Raw genomic sequence first — 18,703 nt, 5'->3', positions numbered from 1 at the left:
ACTTACTTAGTTTACTAATCTTAATCCATGACTTGCACTACACATTAATAACTAACATTGGCATTATGTTCAAGCTGGTTAGCCAGAGGGGAACTGGCACCCACAGTGAGCCTGGTCTCTCCCAAGGTTTTTTTTCTCCATTAACCAACATCTTATGGAGTTTTGTGTTCTTTGCCACAGTCGCCTTCAGCTTGCTCACATGGGTTCTAAATACATTTATTATTTAAATATTTAATTTTTATACACAATTTACAATCATATTTAATTAAACTACACAATGATCTTTCTAAGACTTTACAGATATTACAGTTTTAATTTTTGTTAATTTATGATTTTCTGTAAAGATGCTTTGAAACAGTGTGTTGTGAAAAGCGGTATACAAAAAAAAAATGACTTTACTTGACTTGCATGCTTAATAACAGATTTTCAAAATTAGTTACCTCTGCAAATGTACCTTAACGTAAAATTGTGACACGCCTTTATTACTTTTGCTTGCCAATGATGTGCAGTTTAATGTACATGTTTTAAATATTTAATAACACTTATTTAACATTAGTTATCTATGAAAAAATACTTTAAAGTTGATGGAAGCATTTATTACTATTTGTTGCCAATGGTGAGCAATTTAACTTACATGTTAAACAATGCTTAATAACACTTATTTAACATAAGTTACCTATGAAAATTTTCCTTAACGTTAAGTGGACACAAGCGTTTGTTAATTTTTGTTACCAATTGTGAGAATTTTAACTCATATGTTACAAATGCTTAATAACACTTATTTAACATTAGTAACCCATAAAAATTTACCTTAATTTAAAGTGGACACACATGTTTATTATTTGTGGTGAGCATATTAACTTACATGTTATAAATGCTTAATAACATATATTCAATATTAGTTACCTATGCAAATGTACATTAATGTAAAATGGACACACACATTTATTACTTTTGCTTGCCAATGTCAAGCATTTTAATGTACATGTTTTTAATATTTAATAACAATTATTTAACATTAGTTATACCTACAAAAATGTACCCTATTGTTAAGTGGACACAAGCGTTTAAACATTTTTTGTTGCCAACATTAAAAACTTATTTACAGAGTTCAGTATGGTTTAATTGTCATCAGGCTTTAATAGATGATATATGCTGTGATTGAGCATGAAGACCTGAAAGCATTTTTGCAGAGGACTTTAAGTCACTAGGACTAGGTAAATTGAGACACCACTTGGAGAAGCAACAATATTTTGATAAAAATTTAACAAAGAAAGTTACAACACAAGTGAGGCAATCTATTACAGTAATGAATATAAACACAAAATTACATAATGCCCTCCTTTTAATCTCACAGTGACATAAATAATTAAGGCATTTTATGTTTTTGAGTCATATAAGTTATGAATAAGTATATGTATAAAGCATTTATAACATGTAGGTTTAAATGCTCACAATTTGGCAATATCATGGAAGTCACTCTTGTTTATTGGTGTTCTAATAACTGCATATAAATGATTTATAATGCATTTATAAATGACATTATTCATTAATGAAACCTTTTAAAAACTCAGAACAAAGGGAACATGAATGTAAAGTGTTACAAAAAGATTAAAGCTATTATACTATATCCTTTAGAACTAGCAGGATGTCTGGTTTTTAAATCATCCTAGGAGACAGAAAAGTTCTTCTAATTGAAAAATATATTCTGGTGAGGCAAACAAGACAGTGTCTTTGAAAAAAAAACAAGAGACTGTGCAAATTCAGTCTGTTTTTCTCCTTATAGGAGACCTTGCTGAATGACACCAACTCCTCAAAATGAAAACTTTCTTTGCTGCTTTTGTGAGGTATTCTGTCTGAACAGGAATCACTATGACAAAGCACAATCTCATGGGGTGTGTCTGAGACATTTCAAAGAAGCTTCCCTTGTCATAGCACATATCATAATTTCCCTTGGCTAATCTTGGTGCCTTCTGGAATTATGGAGTGGGCTGGTGCTCCCAGAGCTATTCCTCAGGGGGTATCCCACTGACACCAATGGGAACAAATGGCTGGACAAACTTTTTTTGTTGCTGGAAGTGTTGAGATGACTGCATGGGGCTAGAGTTACCACTGAGTCTGCCTCATTCATATCTCTCCTGCTTCACTCTCTCCCAGTGAATGTCATTGTACTCCACTCACTTCCTGCTGATCTGACTCTACTCTAAACATCATTCATCAGCGTAAGGGTTGCCCCCCAAAATTCCTGGTGGAATCAAAGGGACCAGAGGTGTCACGCACATATATATATATTTTTTTCTTGAGGGGGCAACAATGGCAATCCAGGCTCACTATGTGCCCTAGAAAAGAAACGACATGACCAAAGAAAATAAAACCACTTTTCCATTTTTTTAACAATATGTTCAGTAAGAAATGTTCATCTTGTGGTGAAGTTTAATTTAGTGTGCAGGGGGACCCGGTTCAAATCCCGACCTAATTTTAAATAAATAAAGCAAAATTGCAAGTGGATTTGACAGACAGTGATCAGCATACACTTTTGGACAAGAGCAGCTTTGGCATTTTGATAATTCCTTTGAAAAAGTCACTAGTTTGGAGAAACTGAAGGGTGGGTAGATGACGAAAAAAAATCTGTTTAAAACAAATGATTTGCAGATGCAACTCAATTGGACTAACCAAATTTAAACATGTGAGTGGGTGATTTCTATCACAGTGTTTTAGACAACCACTTTTTACCTACATTAATTAGCCAACATAATTTTCAAAGATACCTTCTTTTTGTTTTTTTTTTTTTGTTTTTTTAGATTTATTTATTTATTTTTTAGTTTCCGTATTCAGAACCCACATGAAAATCTGGCAGAAATCAGAGGGGGCACGTGTCTGTCAATGTAAACTGTAATTGAAATGGTCAAATATTGGGAAGGATATTGAGGAATGTTCACAATTTGGCACATGTTTAACAAGATCAGCAATTAAATGTTTTCTTTAGAAATTTTTTTTTTTAAAAATTCCAGAATGAAATGAACCATGATTTGTGGATATAAATTTACTATAGCATTTGTAGTAAGACCACAGTAACCAGGAACAACCATGGATGGTTCCTCATTACCAGGGTTGTGCGGCATTCAGAATTTAGAATACCTTTTAAATTTCAGTTCAATTCCTTGATTTTTTAAATTGAATTAAAATTTGAATTTGAATACAATTATGTAGAAGTGCTATTAACATGGAATGAAATTCAAAGAAATTCAAATAACTGCTTTAAGTGCAGTTTTTAATAATGTATTTAATTTTTCAGTATAAATTATGCATACAACATTTACATTTCTAGAAACATTTAATAATACTAATAAACAGCGTTTAATAAACAATGTTTAAAATGCCACCTATAAAAATGTGTAATTAATTATATAGGCTACAAAAATTCTCTAAATTTGTATTTCACTTTTTTTATGTAATATATTTTTTATAAAATTACCTGAAACAATGTGATGGAGATTTTGTGGTGTGGTACGGCAAAATTAAAATCTGTTATGATGGCTGCTAATTAATTTTGACAGAATTTAGTTTAGATAAATATGTAATCAGTTAAGAAAAAAAAAATTACATATTCATAGGCATAAGTCCAAATTTATGAAATCCTATGAAATCCTTTTCATTTTCCAAATTCCATTGTATTTCTTCCCAAATTCTGTGTTTTGCATTTTATTTTCTCTGAATTCTCTGAAAGTTTAGTCTGTTATATATATATATATAATAAAATATCAAATGAATTCATAGAATTTTAATCAAATTAAAACAGAACAATTACTTTTCACCATATTATACATGATTTTTTATCAAATGAAAAGCTTCTATATGATCCAGAGCACAATTGGGCGGGGGGGGGGGTCAAATACAGTGCTGTACAATAGAGCGTCACAGTATTAAGAAAAGCAGTAATGAAACTCTTGCTTGTGAGATACTGCTGAAATATAATATAATTGTTATTAATATTTTATTATTATCATTTTCACTACTACTGCAACCCCAATTCTGAAAAAGTTGGGACAGTATGAAAAATGCTAATAAAAACAAAAATGAGTCATTTGTAAATTATAATCACCATTTGCTATATTGAAAGCACTACAGCTACACATTATTTGATGTTTTACCTTGTGAATTTCACTGTTGTTTGAAAATGTACAGTAATTTCAAACCAGCTGATTGCAACATACTCTAAAAAAGTTGGGACAGTCGAGTGTTTACCACTGTGAAACATCACCATTTCTTCTAATAACACTTATTAAGCATTTGGGCACTGAAGACAAAAGTTTGTTAAGTTTAGCAAGTGGAATTTTCCCCCATTCATCCATTATGTAAGTCTTTAGCTGCACAATTTTATGGGGATTTCATTGCCATCTAATGCAATTAATAATGTGCCACACATTCTCAATTGGAGAGAGGTCAGGACTGCAGGCAGGCTAGTCTAGCACCCACACTCACTGCTTACACAGCCATGCACTTGTAATCTGGGCAGTATGTTGTTTGAAGTTGTCCTGCTGGAAAATGCAGGGACGTCCCTGAAAAAGACGGTGCTGCATGGCAGTATATACTGCTCCAAAATTTGTACATATCTGTCCGAGTTACCCATGCCATGGGCACTGACACACCCCTGGTCCATACAGACACTGGCTTTTGGACCTGATGCTGATAACAGCTTGGATGGTCCTTTTCCTCTTTGGCCCAGATAACATGATGGCTGTGTTTTTCAAAAACTATTTGAAATGTGGACTCTTCAGACAAAAAACATAGTTCCACTGTTCTACTTTCCATCTAAGATGAGACCAAACCCAGAAAAGTCGGCAGCGCTTCTGGACAGTGTTGATGTAGGGCTTCTGCTTTGCATAGTAAAGTCTTAACTTGCATCTGTGGATGCAGCAGCGAGTGGTGTTGACTAACAAAGGTTTACTCAAGTTATCCCAAGCACATGTTGATGATATCCATTACAGATGAATGATGTTTTTTAAGACAGTGACGTCTGAGGGATCAGAGATCACGCGCATTCAGAAGTGGTTTTCGTCTTACCCTTTACGCACCGAGATTTAACTTAATTCCTTGAATCTTTTAACTATATTGTGCACTGTAGAGGGTGAAATGCCCCAAATCCTTCCCATTTGTCTTTGGGGAACATTGTTCTCATAGTGCTGGATTATTTGCTGAAGCATCTGTTGGCAAATTGACAAGTCTCAAATGATCCTTGCTCTTGAAGGACTAGGCTGTTTATGGAGGCTCTTTATATACTATGACACGATTGCCTCACCTGTTTAACATCTCCTGTTTCACATTGCCTTGTTATTTCAACTTGTCTAATTGTTATTAGTCTTAAATTGCCCCTGTCTCAACTTTTTTGGAGCATGTTGTAATCATCTGATTTGAAATTACTGTACATTAAAAAAAAAAAAAAAAAAATGAAATTCACGAGGTAAAACATCACATAATGTGTGGTTGTACTGCTTTCAATATAACAAAGGGTGAATATAATTTACAAATCACTCCTTTTTGTTTTTATTAGCATTTATCATACTGTCCCAACTTTTTCGGAATTGGGGTTGTACACTGAATATTACATTAACTATACAGAAGTAATATGTTTCTGTCGCTCTTTGTCATTAATACACACACAGAGCGTATGTGATATGTTTAAGCAGCAGCTTCTCACAATCACTTACTGTTTAAGCGTGCAGCTCATGCAAATCGTATATTTGTTTAATTAAATGTCTTTTGTAGTTTAATCATCACACAAAGACATATCATGATTTTAATTTGATTAATGCATATTTTAATCTGGACTGCAATAGTGCATTTATACATTCCATTTATTTTAAATATGTCAAATGCTGTGACATTCCGCATTTTATAGTTAATTCTGTTTTTATGACTGAATTCCCTGATTCTGTCCGTGTTTTCCGTGACACAGAAATCATAGTGCCCTACTAATGTTTGCAAAAGTTGTGTTGAACTAATGAATTTACTCTGCTGGGAATTTCTTTGAATTCCAGTTCAATTCCAATTCAAATTCCATTTGAACATCCTGTGGGGCGTGGCCAATTCAATTCAAATTCAAACTCATTAATTTGAAAAGGAGCCAAATTTTCACATTTGAATTTTCCCCAAGCCTGCTTATTAACATTATAAGATCAATCTATCTGTCTATAAACCATGGTATGATATTTGCTATTAGGAAAAAAACATATAGTCCAAACACGTTTACAGTAGAGTGTATAACTGCAATACCTGTAATACAAAATAAAGCAGATTCCTTCATTCCCCTGATAGATTTAGTATAAATCTAATGCTTCTGCACCATAGTTAGTCATGGTAAAACCATATTCCATGTCTCACACAAGGCAATACATTAAATACATAATAGTGATTATACAGAATAAATAAATAAAAAGAGTAAGCACACAATATCTACACTATCTTTACAACAAAATATCAATACAGAAGTGTACATAGTGGTGAGGTGTGTACACAGGGCACATTGTAAGAGGAAGTTTGGCAGTGTTTAAACAGTTGTTGTGAAAAGAGTCCTCCATAAGGTTAATGACCCCATGAATGGGCTTGATTCTGCAGGCCAGGTGCTGCTCCAGGATCCGGATCCGCCAGCGGTGAGATCCAGGCCGGGTGTTCCAGCGCGCCTCTGCAGAGAGCGACACGCAGCCGGCTAGACGCGCTCGCCTTCTTTCAGCTCCTGGGTCGAGATTCACTTTGCGCAGTATGAAGAGAGTGGGATTTCCTTAAGTTCAAAAAACACGCTCCTGACTGAGTGTGCGGCGCGTCCCGACGGCTTTTAGAGTTCAGCAAAACCGGTCGGGCCAGCGCGATGGCGAGAGGACGCGCGGATTTGATTTAGACGCGAATTCATTGTGCGCTCTCTCCCCAAAACCGAGCGCTGTATGGACCGCTCCTGAAACGCCGAAATGCTCCACTGAAACGTGAACTAGTTTATTCATTTTCTCAGTATGCCTTACCCGTAGGCCTAATGGAGTTCTCTGGATTGCGCGGATCTTTTGGGAACGCTTCCTGAGCGAACGCACCGGACGCGCTGAAAGTCTTTGTGCGCAGCTTTTAGGGGTGACTTAGAACCCCTCTCGTTTTATACTGCGCCAAAACACGATCAGCTAGGACTATTCCTCAATCTGTGAGTATTATTTTTCGTTCAACCTTTTGCATATCTCCATTGTGCACTCACATTGCCATAGACTTGCTGCGCGTCTGAACGCGTGCACATAACCGTGCTTTCACCATTTCCACACCTCCACCGACTCCATTGGAGTCTGAAAAGACACTGGGACAGTGAGAATCAAAACGGCAGTGTTTAAATAAACCAGACATTCCATTGGCAACCTGAAGATCCCTTTTAACACTTTCATTTAAGAGTTGCATTTAAATATCTAGTCCAAGCATCTAGTGTTTTTGTCCTATTCCAAAGTCAGTGATATTCATAACTCAGCAGTTTATCTCAATTAATTAGCTATATATATATATATATATATATATATATATATATATATATATATATATATATATATATATATATATATAAAGAGCAAGACGGTGGCAGATGTGGTTAATCTCCTTATAATCTCTGCTGGATTTATCTTTGTAGAAGAATTATGGCTAGTGCAATAAATCAATGAAAATGTAAGGGGCAAGACACTGTAGAGGTAGTAGTTTATCAAACTGACTAAAAGCGGACAGAAATCCGTATTTATTGTACTCTTTGGCCTTGATCAGCACTATCTAGGCTTTAGTTATAATGAACAAAAGCTTTATTGACTACAAATAATGCGTAATATTACCAACGCATTCGGTATTGCACCGTAAACAACGCGAAATAAAAAAGAGGATACAATAGCATAGAAACAGAGCTTGTATAACACAACTGCTTTTCATAAAGGGTTTCGCGGTATATTTTGGTTTTGATTGTCTTTATAAAGTCCTTCTGCTGCAGCAAAAATGAGATCATTTTACCTCACATGCATTATTCACTATGCCATGAGCTGCTCATGTCACACTGTGTGAGACAAACACACACATTCAAGTATTAGGCTAGTTTGAGTCAGGTTTCTACTCTCGTAGGCCACACAAACGCGATTTAACACACTGAGTCGAAGGCAGAGAAAGATTTCGGCAAATGTTTGACCTGAGGAGCCATTCAATGACCTTAAAGCGGCTAGAAAGCACCTTTTGAGCGTTATTTTGAAACACAAATTAGCGCGGTCGTCGAAATGTAATCCGAATTAGGAGCGTTCCAACACTGTTAAAAAAAAGGAATGGTTGAGCAAAGTTACAAAAACATCAAAACAACATGATGCAGTACGATTTTTAAGTTCTCTCAACAACTGTTTTCGTAATTGTGCTCAGTAACATTGCTTTGTTTTGTCAATTTGAATTTCTTTGTTCACTAAACGCAACAATTCTTGTTGAGATAATGGCTAATTTCTTGTTCAGCCAACTATCAATTCGCAATACGAGAACTTTCATTTTGTCACCATACCAATGTATGGTTTAAAATGAATTTACATGAAGTTAACTGCAAAATTTGCCTCTGAAGAGAGGAATGTGGGTAACACTTTACAATAAGTTTCCATTTGTTAACATTAGTAACTGCATTAGGTATCATGAACAAACAATTAACAATATATTTGTTACATCATTTATTCATCTTTGTTAATGTTAGTTAATAAAAATACAGTTGTTCACTGTTAGTTCATGTTAGTTCATTGTGCATTAACTAATGTTAACTAATACAACTTTTGATTTTAAAAATGAATTAGTAAATGTTGAAATTATCATGAACTAAGATGCTTAATATGTTGTTCATTGGTAGTTAATGTTAACTAATGTTGTTAACTAATGTTAACATATAGAACCTCATTGTAAATTGTTACCGAAATGTGTTGCAAAGCAGTAGGTACAATTGTTTGACATAGACACACAACAGATTTCAACACTTAACACACAATCCTTAATAACGGTGGCAATCAACAAACCTCATTAAGTTAAAAGATGAGCTCTTAACATCACCACATAACTGACTAACAGTGGCAACAACAGGTAACTCGCAAATCTGCAGCATTGTTCAATTTGAAATTGTTTGTTCAGACAACTCTGTTTGACTAGTTGGGACAACATATATTCTTGGTCTAACATGTGTTTTTATGTAGATGCAAAGTAATTCACATTTTGTAGTATGTGTAACTCAAAAAAAACCTGAAGCTGGACAAAATGTAATTTCATTTTATTTATAGTGCACAGGATGCTTTTTTGGGTTATAAAACAGCGAGATGGAGTGGCAAACGTTTTAAAAAGTTAAACTGACGTCCAAAGAAATGATGACATAGGTCAACAATTAGAAAAATAGCACAGACGGAACGCAAAATTAACTTGGGTGAACGTCCCCTTTACCCTCTTGAACCAAATGGTTTACATTTACTTGAACTAATTTGGCAAGTATGAGGAGAAGCTAAACTGAAAGGGGAATAAATAAAGGTTTCATCCATATGGAAACCCTGTAGTTTTCATTTTAAATGCATGAAATGTTGGGCTTCCACGTACAGTGCATTTAATCAGTATTATGAGTCATTGTTAAGCGCTCTTTCATTTGAATGCAGCGAGTGGATTCACATGAACAAATGCACTGTTGTGGTGCACTCTCATTCGCTCCATTTGTTGTGCATGTCTTTAGAGGAAGTGCCATTTCAGCTCACATCAACTGCCTGTGATTTCTAGCGCTTCATTTTCCAAGCACTCATTTACATATCAAAGTGCTCGAATCTCAATGAGCCACCAACCCCATCCTCCTTCCCAAAGTTTGGCCGGCCTGAGTCACACTACTCAGAGTTGGATCCATGGATCTTTGAAGCTGAAAGATTTTCCATTATAATAAAACGATTCAGTCTGATTGCTTTCCCATGGAGCTATTTGTCTGTAGATCATAATAAAAAATCAAATATGATTTTAAAAGGTTTCTGGGTGCTTAATCATTGAATCCCTAGTCAAAAAGACTTAATGGATGAGTACAGGATTGCTAATGGAATTTCAATCATAATTTGGAACGAATAAAGATCCTAATGGGATAAAAAAAAGAAAAAAGAATCCACTACGAATTAAGCACTGAGATTCTGAAGAAATAAACTGAAAAACAGGAATGTCAGTTTATTAATTTGTGATTTTTCTGAGCTGGACTTTGGTATTTTCTAATGAAAGTTTTTGCCTTTTTAAGCCATCAAAGTGATTTTATTGTGTCGTCTAGTGGAAAGAATGGCATGCACTGTTTCAATGCCTCAGTCTCGGCACAAATATTTTATGGCATTTTGTGACAGTGTTGTTTGTTGCAGCTGATGAAATGCAGACACTAGCATTTTCCAGACTTTCCATAGAGCTGTCGAGCAGGGTTTAGTTTTAAAAGTTAAATTAAGTTAAATTAAGAGTTTAGCCTTAATTTTACTATGGAAGCCACACAGTAAAACTGTGGTAAATTGAATCCAGCCATTAGTGTCATAATATATACTGTGTGTGTGTGTGTGTGTGTGTGTGTGTGTGTGTGTGTGTGTGTGTGTGTGTATATATATATATATATATATATATATATATATATATATATATATATATATATATATACACACACACACACACACTCAAATTATTTTAGACTATTTTTAAGATTTACACATTTCAATTTCATAATAAAATTCCATCAAATTGAATTGTGTATTTTCAATTTATTATTAATAAAATAAATTTAATAAAACTTTTTTCTTAGTTTATATATATATATATATATATATATAATTTTGTTTTTTAAAATTACTCAGTTCAGTTTGATGGAATTTTGTGATGAAATTGAAATGTGCAAATTTTTAAATTCTTATTTTGATTGCAGAAATCTGTTGAATGGCTATATATGAACATATTTATTACTTTATAGTTCATATGTTTGAGCATCATGTACATATTAAAATTCCACTAGTATTTGGGAAAATATATGTTACATGTATGAAAAATTGATATTTTTGTAATATTTTGAAATATGTGTTCCATATATGTACACGGATGTGACTTTTTATATCAGTGAAAACTAGTGGTTGACCGATATATCGCAGAGGCTGATAAATCGGCCGATATTCAGACTTTTTTAATTATAGGCATCGGCTGATAAATTTTCCTGTTTGGCCGATTTGTTTCTTTAGGGTGCAGCAAATCGCCTGCTTGCATGTGAAGTGACTGAGACATGTAAACGATCAGTCACGGTTCATTTTGTTGTTACATGTCATCGTGTTACTACTGATAATAGACTGGTGTGCAACACTGCCATTTAAACAGTCCACATATCAGAGCCGCAGCAGACGTGTTTGAGCTCATAAGTTAGAGTTCAACTGTTTCATTCTCCCTCTCTTCAACAGTTCCCTGTAACTTTTAACTGTCTTGTCTAATGATAAAAAGGCAAATATCAATAAAAATAATATCATATACATTCTGCAAATATGCACATATCTCATTTAAACAGATGTAATAAACTAACCTCACACAACTTCAGCAGATCCAGCATCATGTGGAAGCTCTTATTCTAACAGTCTCTTCTCAACAGTTCCCTCTAACTTTTCTAATGATAAAAGGCAAATATCAATAAAACTTCTATTATATACCATCTGCAAATATGCATATATCTAGTTTAAAAAGACGTAATTCACGAAAATCCAGCGTTTTCTTCCCGTCAAGCGCTCATCTAATATCTTCCTCTGAAGCGCGCATTCCAACAGCCAGAATAAAAAACTTCAGGATCAAAAGTTCCTCTGATTCACAAATCATGATGGTCACTCCAAGCAAGTGATCCAGGCCATTTAAACTGTCACGAGATTGCTGGATCCGCACGAGCGCGTGAGTGCAACTTCAAGGCTGCGTCTGAAACCAGGAAAATACTGCCTCTGGAGGCTGTATATGGAGGTAGGATGAAAATAAGGTGCTTTTCAAACTGTTCAGAGAGCAGTTTCCTTAACAGTTCCATTCATTCAAAACAGCTGTCAGTTAAGCCATTAACTGATTAGGCAGCAAGGTAGCAAATCAGCAGACTACGTTTTTGGATGCAGCCCAAGGTAAAAGCGCTTCACGTGTGCTATATGTATATGTCTTATTCACTATGCTCTGTATGTACAGTTGGTTTGATTCTGTATTTTTTGGAGTAAATGCAATTGCTAATGTGGACATGCCATCCATGGTTGCTGGACTACTGTGTGTACAGTTATTTTCTTCTTCCTAATATATTAACAATTTCTTCATGTGCAATTAAATTACTAAAATTTAAATAAATTAAAAGATTGGGAAAGTGGCTTAAACACATACTTCAAAGAGATTCCATATTCATTTATTATGGTTTTATGTTAGTTACGCTTGGCCGTGGAAACCACGGTTACTGTGGTACCTTTTTCTTTAGTGTAACTCTAAAGATGACAAATGTCAGTTTTGTGAATGTTCCATTTATAGACCATTTCAATAGCACCAGTTGATCCCAGCGATTCCCAAACTGCACTCAGCTATAACAATTTAAATGTTGAGTTCACCATTCAGATGGTATGATTGTGCTCCATAACACAGATATAATGTGATTTGGCATATATTGAATGCAGTTTCACTCATTACATTACATTACATTGAATGTGCGAAACGGGCTGCTTAACATATCTTTGAAAGAATGCTGTGATTCAGAGCAGGGCTGATCGGAAGAAAACTGCCTTGAAAACAATATTCAGCCATATCATATTGCACCACTGGTTTCCTTTACCACTATTTACTGACTTCATCCACCAAAAGCCTTTGTGTGTCAAGAGCAATGATGGCTCAAGAATTATGGCAGAAGGCAGAAAGACATTGTTTTCTATATTTGAGTGAGCTGGTGATAAAAGGGATGGAGCTCTTTGGAATGAGGAATGAAGTGTCTGGAAAAGTTCAATAATTATGTTTTGGGAGTATTTTTGCACAGTGGAAGAATTCAATTGAATGCCGTGTGGTGGGACCGTGTCGTTTTCGAGCTAATGTCTGGGCTGTCCACTTCATGCATGAGGAATGTTGATAATGAGCGTTTCAGGTCTCTGTTATTACACATCAGAGTGATGCTTGTCACAGATGATTAATTAGAATCATTAGTATTATGATTTCACAAATGCGTGATTCAGGATACGCTTCATGGATTGTGTGAATTCCTGAGCTAACATTGCAGCCCATGCACACGTGTTCACGGCAACCTTTGACATGTGTTGAAATAATCAACGTTTTCCCGATTCTGCTTTGAAAATGTTTCACTCTTTAAACTCACAAGCCCAGTTGCAGGCTTAGAACGGAGGCTGATCCCTCTAGTGTGCTAATGTTCCCACAGAAATGATCTGGATTACTCAAGTGCTTGCGGAGATCTAATTTCTGCCGTCCTAGAAGGTTTTTGTGTCTTTCATATGTCACTTCATAGACTTCCTGAAACAAACAAGCTGCCACAGAGTGTTACTTTACAAAGACTAAAAAAAAAAACCCACTTTTCTTAAAAGATTATTTTTCGATATGAAACCTACTAAACTTAATTTAAATTTGGTTTTATGGCCAGTTGCTATGTAAAACTAAATAACAGTGCTTACAGCGCTATTGCACTGAAAATGAAGTGTTTGTTACTACTACATTTAGAAAGACATGGTTGTTTCGTCCTCACAGCCTAAAATAAAGGTTTCATAGGACAAATAATCCAAATAATGGCACAAACTCAGACAATTTTATATAAAGAAACATAGACCATTTGTCAGTTATCAGAAAGGAAGCTTGAACTTTATGCATTTGTCTTGCCAAAAACGGTGAAGCTCCCTGTTTTGGTTACACATTGTAATGCAATGCCCTTTAGTAAATGTACATGGCCTAAAGTTAAACTTTAAGCCTAGGCTCAAAATTGGAGTGTGTTCTAACTCCTCAGATACATAAATAAAAATGTAATATTTCTAAAACGGGGCACTTGAGAACGAATTGATATTTCAGGAAACACCCAGGACAATTTTCAGTGAAAATATAAAACAAAATAAGCACTTTTGCACCCATTAAGAAGCTATAATAATAAATGGTGAAGGAAGTTGCGGAGGGCCAAAATGATGTTGAAATTGCATGGAGAGGAAACTCAGATATGTACAAGTCACTTTATATTACTCGCACTTGCGCAGTTCATCAAAATATAGTCAAAGAAGCAACGAGAATCCGAAAAGTAACTTAGCATATGGGTCAATGACGTGACAAATTTTTTTTGTCCGGATATATTAAGGTATTCAAAAATAGATAAAAGATGCAATTCACACTAAATATTTTCTTGAAAACACCTCTTACATACTGAATATGCTTACAGTTTCTGAGTTTAGTCATTTTGATTTGATTGAGATTAAAACAATTTTGATAAAAAGTTGACTTAGAAAATGTAGGAATATGTAGTTTGGAATATTTTTTTAATTTAAAAAAATTAAGCAGTGAATAAAAAAATACAAAAAGAATATATATATATATATATATATATATATATATATATATATAAAATAACAGGACCCCTTTTAGACCCCTCATTTTTTTGTTTTTTGTTATTAATGTTTTTTAAAAATCTAGGAAAGCAACATGGACACGCATATTACATTTCTATGAACTTGACACGTGTTTTAAACTAGATTTTTAAAGGATTTCTCATTTTTATCACCTCAGACAAACTTATTTTCCAATATTCAAAGGTTGCATACAATTTAGTTACATACCATGGCTTAATAGGCACATTTACAAATAATAATAAAATAATAATAATAACAAATAATCAAAATGAAACTGTCATGCTGAATTGTTTGCTTTAGCAACATAAATAATAATAATAAAACATTTACAGAATCTTTTACTTTATATTTTATGACACATAATTTCAATTCGAACTCAAAAACAAGAATGGAAATGCAAGTGGAACTGTCATAGCCGACTTCAAAAATAAGTCTAGCCTTTGAAATAAATAACAGTCGTGATTTTTGATATTTTGTCAGAACCATTTTTGAATTGGTAAAAGTCTTGCTGTTGCTGCCAAAAACCTTTAGGAGCTGAGAAGAAACGTATGTTTCTGCCAGAAACCCCTCGGAGTTCTGAAGAACACATAGGGTTCCTTGAGTGACAATGATTTTACCCAGAACCATTTATCGGCCTTAGAACTTTTTTTGTGAGTGAAGGCCATTAAAATATTGCTTTCAAAGAAAGATCTTACAAAAAAACACCTCCCTCTCTTGTCCTGGTTATTATTCATTTGAGTTTGCATTACATGAAGATGGTGGCAGAATCAAGCTCTACCCAGCAGGCCAGTTTTCTTCTAAGTTTAAGAGCTGAAAGCTGAAATGATGCAACTACGGACTCTTCCATCAATCGCAGTGGTAAAATTGCTACTTGGAGACGAGAGAACAAAAGACACCTCCTGTGTTCTTGGCCTGATCTGAGGTGTTTGATGGTAATGCAGCAGTTCTTCAGAGTTAAGTGGTGTCTTCAGTCACAGCGGGACGGTTTGACAGACGTCACTCTCCGTTTGAATGATAAAACAAAAGAGATGGATTGAAAGAAATGCATCCCTCTTTTGCCATAATGATTTTTATGCTCCTTTAGAAGTCACGGCCATTACGCTGTGTTTATATGTGATTATGTGTTATTAGTAATGGAAATCGTCCATCACAACATTTGTTGATGATTTTTCACCAGTTGATCTACGTACTGTAAGTTAAAATAATGATGTATGTATAGGATAGTAGGGAAAGCTAGTTGAAAGCAGTTTTGTTGATTTAAATAGAGCATTAATCTGTTTGGGAGAAATTTTGACTCTCTTTTAGCACTACACAGTGAACATTTCACCTCGGAACTGCCGCGATATGTGAAAGGAACAACATATCGTTTTGCAAAAATGTCACCACACTCACGTAATTTTCATTAGATCAGGCTGCACAGTTCTTATACCTCATACTTCCAGTTTGTTAATGTTTTTTTTTTTTTTTTTTTTAACCCCACCTTTGTTCTCCTCTACAATCTTGGAATTCAAAATGATGCACAAGGACATTGTGTGTTTGTGGTTGTGGATGTTTAGACCTGTAATGCTCTCCCACCATCTGATCACTGTGTTGGTAAACGGGGGGCACATTTGGTGATTAGTCCTCCCTACGGCCTTTTAGAGCAGAAAAACTGCCTTTTAAACACACCTTGTTGGAGCTGCCAGGTTTGAATGATGGATAGATGCGAGACCCTTTTGCTTGTGTATTAAGCACTCCGTGTTGGCGCTGCACAGCCAGTTGGAGCTGTGAATTGGAGGTTGATAAATGGTTAAAGGTCTTTTAGCTCCATCTATCAGGGGATAAGCACTGACCTGAGAGATGTCTCCACCGGCCCTTGGGCTCCCACACCACAACAAATGGCTACATTAGCATAGATAGAGACCACAGGCCCATCGGAGCCCAGAGCGCTAATATATTTTTATCCCTCTGTGGGAATTTTAAATGTATTTTATTATTTTTCAGCCGAAGGGATGCACACACCGATATTGGCAGGGAATGTTCACCATCTATTGTGTGTGTGTCGGTTAATGCGGTACTAGAGTCAGTTGTCGGTGCTGATTATGCCAAGTGGAGAGCAGTGTGTGTGGATTCAGGTTGATGCGTTTATGCACAGCACATTATTTCACGCTGATGTCCTAAAGTGCACAAAAACCTGCCCAGAACATGTCCAGGTCATATTTCATTTCAAAATCAAAAGAAAGAAATGCAGGTCTAAAGTTTAATTTTTTTTATTTTTTTGCAGTTTGATATTAACAAGGAAATTCAGCCCATTTTTGGCCCATTTTCTAATTACCATAGTGCAAAAAAATGATGGTAGTGCTTGTTCTACTGCCTTTAATTTATGCTGATTTAAACAAAAAAAGTATTACAGTCTGTAAGGGGGTTTAGTGGAAAGGAGGAGGCGAGAACCGGCTTGACAACTTAAATAACAATTTATTAACCAAAAAACACAACCAAAACACACAACTAAAAACACACAGTACAGCTGCCTGCAATTCTCTCTCTCTCGAACTGTCGTCCCCGGCCGCCTTTATCCCTCGCGCGCCCCATCAGGCTGATTGGGGACCGGGTGTGTCTCATTCCAGCCCGGCCCCACCCTCCTCGGCTCTACACTCCTCCCGGCGTTGCCTCAGGCCGGGGAGCCCCCGGCATGACGTACATCCCCCCCACCCTTACTCTCCGGGGGGGGGGGGCGTGCCTTATGCCCCGACTGCCGGCGGGTCCTCCCCGTCTTCCTCGACCTGGGAGGAAACAGGAGGAGAAAAAACACAAAATGGCGAGGGAAAGGCCAACACGGAGCAACAGAGAGATAGAGAGGAGAGAGAGAAAAGAGAAACTCACCGGTTCTCTGATGCGCCGTCGCGTGGTCCCCGATCACTACTCCACCCTCTCAGGCGGACTGCAGCCACTCCTCCCCGGGCGGACCGGAGTCAGACCTCCGACCCCCAGCGGACAGAACGCCCCTCCGCGTTCCCGGCGTCCCGTGGGGACTCTCCTCCGCCCCTGGCAGCGGCTCCCTCACTCCAGGCGGTCGGGGAGTTGCTTCCCTCCTCCCCCCGTGGATGGCGGTCTTCTCTCGACCCCTCCGCGTTCCCGGGGGACGGCAGGGCACTCCTCCACCCCCGGCAGCGGCTCCCTCGCTCCAGGCGGTCGGGGATTCCTGTCCCCCGTCGGACGGCAGCGGCGCTCCCCTGGGTGGACAGCAGTGTCGAGGACCCTGCAACGGGAATCCCTCCTCCTTCCTGGGTTTCGGCACCAGTGTAAGGGGGTTTAGTGGAAAGGAGGAGGCGAGAACCGGCTTGACAACTTAAATAATAATTTAATGAACAATTTAAACAAAACACACAACCAAACACACAGCACAGCTGTCTGTAATTCTCTCTCTCCCGAACTGTCGTCCCTGGCCGCCTTTATCCCTCGCGCGCCCCATCAGGCTGATTGGGGACCGGGTGTGTCTCATTCCAGCCTGGCCCCGCCCTCCTCGGCTCTACACAGTCCTTATTCATAGCTAAAGTGTGTAAATTATTTTACTAGTATCCTATCTTAGTATGAAGAGACGACTATAAGTAAGCCGTTTGTAGGTTGATTTCCCCCCAAAAGTTCCCCTTTCAGGTTGGAACTATGTGTTTTAGAGGTAGACCGATATATCGGTTTTACTGATTAATCAGTGCTGATAGTTGCTTTTTGGAACTATTGTTATCGGCAAAAATCAATGCTTAACTTTGTAAATGCATTAATAAAGTGCAACGGAGCCATTATCATTTCAAAATAATGGTCCCTTGAGTGTTTTGGACAGTTAAAAGTTTGGGAAAACTGTCTGAAAGCAGTCATCATTTTTGCAGTTCTGCCTTTATACCACTTTTATTGATTGTGAGCGTCAGGAGATGATGGGGAAAAATTGTGCAAGTCGGATTCAAACTTGCATCACCCATATTAGAGTTAGGGTGATTTTAGCAAATCTGTTTGTTTGGATGGTTCATTTCATTAAACCAGTTCAATAAAGGATTCACAAGGAGTTGTCACTTAAAACTGACATTTTGTTGTGACAACGCAGCATTTTATTTTTTAATTTTCGTCGTAAA

The 18,703-nt window shown here is 36.6% G+C and overlaps 1 protein-coding gene across 5 annotated transcripts in view; it reads left to right on the top strand.

Annotated features, from left to right (window-relative positions):
- Positions 1-5,893: 5,893 nt before the first annotated feature.
- LOC127440710 (adhesion G protein-coupled receptor L2-like) overlaps positions 5,894-18,703 on the top strand; it is a 176,845-nt gene continuing 164,035 nt past the window's right edge. The window contains exon 1 of one of the 5 annotated variants that reach the window (XM_051697459.1): positions 5,894-7,183. The gene's annotated coding sequence lies outside the window, so the exon portion shown is untranslated. The remainder of the gene's footprint in view (positions 7,184-18,703) is intronic. The other 4 variants (XM_051697455.1, XM_051697456.1, XM_051697457.1 and 1 more) reach the window with 4 other exon arrangements.

This window comes from Myxocyprinus asiaticus, chromosome 5 (assembly GCF_019703515.2).
Source record: "Myxocyprinus asiaticus isolate MX2 ecotype Aquarium Trade chromosome 5, UBuf_Myxa_2, whole genome shotgun sequence".
NCBI classification, from domain to species: Eukaryota; Metazoa; Chordata; class Actinopteri; order Cypriniformes; family Catostomidae; genus Myxocyprinus; species Myxocyprinus asiaticus.
Note: the sequence above shows the minus strand (reverse complement) of the source record. Positions and strands in the feature narration are given on the sequence as shown.